Consider the following 6,157-nt stretch of genomic DNA (forward strand, 5'->3'; position numbering starts at 1 on the left):
TTATATTCTGTATTTTTTCTTTAGCTCTTCTACTTTGTCTATATAATCTTTTGCAGCATCTTCCTTGGTGGTCCCTTTCAGCTCATTCCAGGCATCCCACCAGGCCTTGCCTTTGAAATCCAACATCCCAGACTGCTCTGTGTGTATGACGCCCACAGTGGCTTATTTGTAGCGGCTGTAGATGAACAACATCTCACCATCGGCTGGTTTGGTCTTAAGGTGTTCAACATCTTTGGCGGCTCTGTCAGACTCAGCCTGAGATGTGCCGTCAGGGTGGCAAGGATTCCACAGAGCCCACAGAAGCAACGAGAAGGAAGATACAGCTTAAGATAGGACCATCTTATCTCTTAAAATGATTCAAGTTTTTATTGAAAAGTGACATAAATAAAGAGAACTGCACAAACCACAAGCACCAAGCTCAGTGACTTCACAGACTGAACAAACCTGTGTCATCCCACACAGATCAAAAAAGAGAACCTGGCAGTCCTCCTCCCACCCCCCACAAGAAGCCTCCCTCTTCCCCATTCCAGTCACTACCCCGTCAGAAGTAACTACTATCCTGACTGCTAGCACCACAGATAAGTTTTGCCTCCTTTTGTAATGTATATAAAGGAGTCCTACGGTGTGAACTATTTTGTGCTGGATTTCTTCTGCTCAACATTATGCCTATGAACATAAGCATGAAGATATCGTTCATTCTCATCACTGAATAGTATTTCAATGAATCAGTAAAACAATTTATCCATTCAATTATGAAGGGACATGTGGATTGGTTCCAGTTGGAGGCTATTATGAATACTGTTGCTATGAACATTCTTGAACATATCTTTTGAGTATCTCCCCAGGAATGGAATTGCTGCTTCCTAGGGTATGAGAGGAGCCCTGGTAGCTAAATGGTTAAGAGCTCGGCTGCTAAACAAAAGGTCGGCAGTTCAAATCTACCAGCTGCTCCTTGGAAACCCTACGGGGCAGTTCTACTCCGTCCCATAGGGTCGCTAAAAGTCGAAATCAACTCCATGGCACCTAATGACAACAGGGTATAAGTATGCATAGCTTTAGTAAATATTGCCAAACACTTTTCTAAAGTGATTTTACTAATTTACATTCCCACGAGCAGTGTTTGAGAGTTTCAGTTGTCTCAGTAACATTCGTTATTATCTGTCTTTATTTTTGTCCAAACTATTTTGGCCATCCTGGTGGGTCTTAAAATGGCTTATAATAATGTTTTTCCAAAGGTCTTCAAGTATTTTTATGGTTGTATTTTTTTGTTTTGTTTTAGCTTTTAATATTGCAAAGCTAATATTATTGTCTACATCTTATAATTAGGAGAGAGGCAAATAGAAATATACCAAAAACCCACTGTGGTCAAGTCAATTCCAACTCACAGCGACCCTATAGGACAGAGTAGAACTGCCCCATAGGGTTTCCATGGGGTGCCTGGTGGATTTGAGCTCCTGACCTCTTGGCTAGGAGCCATAGCTATTAACCACTACACCACCAGGGTTTCCAAAATAATATGAGATTGTATAATTTCTCTATTGCTATGTAACAAATTACTGCCAAAACTTAGCAGCTTAAAGCAACAAAAAATTATTATTCACACAGTTTCTGAGGGTCAAGAATCTGGGAATAGCTTAGCTGGGTTCTTCTTGTTCAGGGTCTCATGAAGTTATGGTAAAGATGTCAGCCATGGCTACAGTCATCTGAAGACCTACTTCCAAAATGGCTACTCACATTGTTGTTGGCTAGGGGCATCAGTTCCTCCCCACGTGGGCCTCTCCACAAGGATGCTTGATAACCTTACCATATGGCAGCTGGCTTCCCTCAGAGTAAGTGATCCAAGATAGGGCAAGGAGGAAGCCTTGGTGTCTTCTTATGGCCAAGTCCCAGAAGTAACATATCATCACTTCCACCTTACTCTTTTTACTAGAAATGAGCCACTAAGTCCAGACCACACTCAAAGGATAGGAAATGAAGCTCTACCTCATAAAGAAAGGAACATCTAATCATTCATGGATATATTTTAAAAACCACCATAGTGGCATTGTCTGCATCCTAATGAATCTCTGATGGAGCCAAGTCATGTCTTGGCTTTCCAATTCCCACCTAGAACTCTTGCCAGTAAATCCCTGTCTCCTCTCAGTCTTCTTCAGGCGAATACTTTCCTTTGGTGGCAGGAGAGCTAGGTTTGGAGTAAGAAGGTATAGGAGTCCTTGGGTGATGCATACAGTTAAGCTCAGCTGGCATTTAGAGTCCACCCACTTGGAAGAAAGGCCTGGCAATCTACTTCTGAAAAATCAGCCATTGAAAACCCTAAGAAGGTGTAAGTTTTATTTACAGCAAGGCCCAGAGGGAATGGAACCTCACCCACCCCAGTGCTGTTGAGTCGATTCCGACTCATAGCGACCCTATAGGACAGAGTAGAACTGCCCCATAGAGTTTCCAAGGAGCGCCTGGCAGATTCGAACTGCCAACCCTTTGGTTAGCCACCATAGCGCTTAACCACTACGCCACCAGGGTTTCCCCAAATGGAACCTAGAACTAGTCAAATTTGATGGGGAGGGAGGAGGGTGTGGGCTGCATTGTTGGGACTGATATGGCAGGCAAGCTCAAGAGGAGGGTGTGGGCTGCATTGTTGGGACTGATATGGCAGGCAGTGTCAAGTGTAACGTGGCAGTGGAGGTGCTGGGCCACCTGGGCAGCTTGAAGGGGTAATAGGGGCCCAGAGGGGCAGGAGTCAGGGTGCCACTGCCATAGAAAGGAAGAGGCCAGAGATAAGCAGTGCTGACTTCATTCCTCTGATCTAGATGTCTCTAGACTCTTTTCCTACCCATCTTTCTAACACTTCACCATTGAAGGAAGGAGGCAGAGTTGTCAGAGGGCTCATTTCCCTGTCCCAGGACAAAGTGCAATGTCGGACAAATGGCTTACCTTCTCTGAGCTTCAGTTTCCTAATCCAAAATTGGGAATGATTTATAGTAACTAACCTTCCTACTTCATGGAGTTCTGCGCCAATTAAATGAGCTAATAAAGGATTGTGAAAGTAGTTGCCCCCTTAGGATTTTTCTTTTCACCAAACTTGTACCCTCTTCTCCACTTATCAGGACAGCTTAGCAAGCAAGTTATATGAGAGCAGAGGAGGATACATTTTCAGCATTTTCTGTGGCTGCCTTCACTTTTGGGGACCCAGATTTCTTATCCAAGGATAAAAGCTTTTCAAATTTCCCTTCAGGGAAAAGGGATTCCATGAAGTGCAAATCATTGATTGATCACTTCATACCTCTTGACCAACTGCTAGGCCCACTCTGAACCTTCCTTACATTCAGGCCCGAATGCCTCTCTCATCAGCCTGCCACAGTGCCTGCTCCGTTGCTGCTTGGGAAGAGACTCCTGCCATTCTCTCATAGCTTCCCAAAGGAAGAGGATGCGATACCCCAACTGCCAGGACCAACTAACTCACCTGACAGGTGTCATTCTCAGTGTTCATCCACACCAGGGTCTTCCAATCTTTGCAGTTTCAAGCAATTTAAAAAAAAAAAAAAAAAAAGATGGCTAATTTAAGCAAAGAGGAATTTATTAAAAAGGTATTGGGGATCCCACAGAATCAGCAGGATAGCTGAGAACTTGCTAATTTGCTCTGCTACCAGGAATAAGGCCTAAAAATCACACTGCAGAGCTGGTCCAGGGAAGACCCAGTGAAGTCACCATAGACATAGAGAGTGGATCTTATCGCAGCTACCTCACCTGGCTGTAAACTGTTCCCCCCACCACACACACACTGTTGCCCCCTGTTGATAATCAGAGTCTTGGTGTCACTGCTTCTTCCCATTACTGGTTTCTGATTCAAAATCTGAAATGGGAGCATCTGATCCACAGAACCTAGACCACGTGCCCAAGCGCTGGTCACAAAGAAGGCTGGGAAGCAGATTGGCTAATAGTTTCAGCTTCAGCACTGGGAAGTGGGCTCTACCTCTTTAGGCAGCAGATTTTCCAAACAGAGGAAGGAGGTTCAGATGCAGGATGGCCAAAACAGGAGACTCCCTTCCAGTCTTAGACATCAGTCTCTTGTGAGCTTTGTCTGCATGAGTCAGCACCTTCTAGCTCAGCAAGCTCTGGCACACAGATGCAGAAAGTTTCTGAGGGCCAGGAAAATGGACCCCACAGAGGCTTCTCAGAGGCGGTCCAGCTGGCACCACCCTACCATTACTCTCTGCAAGTGGCCAGGTGGGACTTTTCCTCTTCAAAATTCTTGAAATAGGCACTCAATGGATGTTTGATGGAAGAAAGAAAATAAGAAAGAAAGAGGCCTTGGATAGTAGCACCCCTACCCCACCCCACCCCCAGTTCCAGGTTCCATCCTAGCTCTAACCCCTACTATCTGTGTGGCATCAGTCACTTCACTGCTGGGGCCTCCGGCGTGGCTCATGTCCAGCGCCTCAGCTCCAGCAGTGAGAGTCCAGGAGCGGAGGGTGTGCGGCTGTGCCCGCCCTCGGTGCGTCATGGGATTGGCTGCAGATAATGACAGTGTCCCAGAGCCGGCGCTTGTGTAACAGGCGGATTTACCGAGAGGGACGACTGTTTGCTCAGCAGCAGAGAAGTATATAATTAGACTGTCACAACATCAGCAAAAGTACAGGATCAATGTAATCAGAGAAGAAATGGAAAAGAACACGGCATCGGTCAAAGCCTCCAGTGGGTCCTCGCGGTTTCCGGAACACTAATCACCCGGGCAGGCTTCAACGTCCCGTTGTGGGTTTCCTCCTGGGTGATGCCCGGGTAGGTTCAGGCCTCCCCTCTCAGCCTCCCAGTTCGCATCCTTCTCTCCTCCTCCCCTTCTTCAGCCCTGACCCTGCTCGCTGGGTGTTAGGGATGGGAGTCCAAAGGAGGCAACACTCGCACCCAAAGCCCAATGGCCCAGGTGCCTCTGTTCCTTGCAATGTGTGGGTGTGTGTGGGGGGCGGGGGTTCTTTAAAATGCAGGTTCCTGGGCTCCACCTCAGCCCTACCGAATCAGAATCTGCACTTTACCACACCCCCAGATGGTTCTCCGCAGACTGGAGAGTGAAGGCTACTAGGCTGAGCTATTCTCCTCTCTCCCGTGGACTTGCTCTCTGGCTTCTACTCTGCATCTGGTGTAGTTCTAGCAGAGTCGGGCTGGCAGCAAGATTCCGGGCAGCCGAAAGTTAAAGGGGCCCTTCCAAAGCCAAGGAATGATAATGGGTTCTTATTTTCTTTTCAATCAAGTGAAAAATTCCAAGCTACAGAGGTGCTTATCTCATTAATCCCCATGACATCCGAGCCAGGGGATAGTGGCCAGTGTCTTTAGTTCCCTTTCCACCAACCTGGGTCTGGGCCCAGATCTGCCACCAAAAGATCTGGATCTGAGGACTTCTAGTCTCCCCTGAGCCTGATCCTCGTAGATAGAATCAATTGGATTTTAAAATCTGAGAAACTTTCTTAAACAATTTTCTTATATAAATCCTACATGTTGTATTGTTAAAAAAAAAAATTAAAATGTACACAAGCAATCCCACAGCAATGATTCTGTTGAAACTTCTGTGGTTATCCTTCCAGTCTTGTGTACGTGTGCATGTGTGTGTGTGCACTCACACACAGTCTATTCTATCAGTTAAAGGAAACAGATGGCATACTCCAACAGGGTTATTGAGAAGAGTTTAATGAACGGAGTATTTACCGAGTTGTAGGCAAGGTTACAGGAAACCTAGCAGGGCATGGGGAACCTCCATTGCTATCCTCTGCCTGAAGGGAGCAGAAGAGGCAGCTTACCAGAAGCTGGAGAAATTCTCTGTAGCTAGGAGGGGGCTGCGGGACAGAAGTTGAGGCAGACATCATCGATCAACTGCCAGCAGGGAGGGAGCCAGAGGAAAAGACCTGACTTCTACTCTTCTTGCCCTCTGATCTCCTGCCTGAGCCTCCCCTTGGCTGAGCCGAACCACAGGTCAGGTGGATGCAATCTATAGAAGCCAACCTCCTGGGATGCAGAGCAGGGAGATGGGAGAGAGGGCCGGAAGGGCAAATGGTGACTGTCCAGCATACTTCCTATGTGCATTTTAGGGATGCAACAATTGGTTTTAAATTGTTCCAATTTTAGGATATGCAATGTTCTGTCTTAAGTTAACTCTCTCCTTGACCACACA

At 46.5% G+C, this 6,157-nt stretch overlaps 1 pseudogene; it reads right to left on the reverse strand.

The window, feature by feature from the left end:
* On the reverse strand, window positions 1–4,501 carry LOC126071390 (acyl-CoA-binding protein-like; annotated as a pseudogene).
* Window positions 4,502–6,157: the final 1,656 nt, after the last annotated feature.

Source organism: Elephas maximus, chromosome 3, assembly GCF_024166365.1.
Source record: "Elephas maximus indicus isolate mEleMax1 chromosome 3, mEleMax1 primary haplotype, whole genome shotgun sequence".
Taxonomy (NCBI): Eukaryota; Metazoa; Chordata; class Mammalia; order Proboscidea; family Elephantidae; genus Elephas; species Elephas maximus.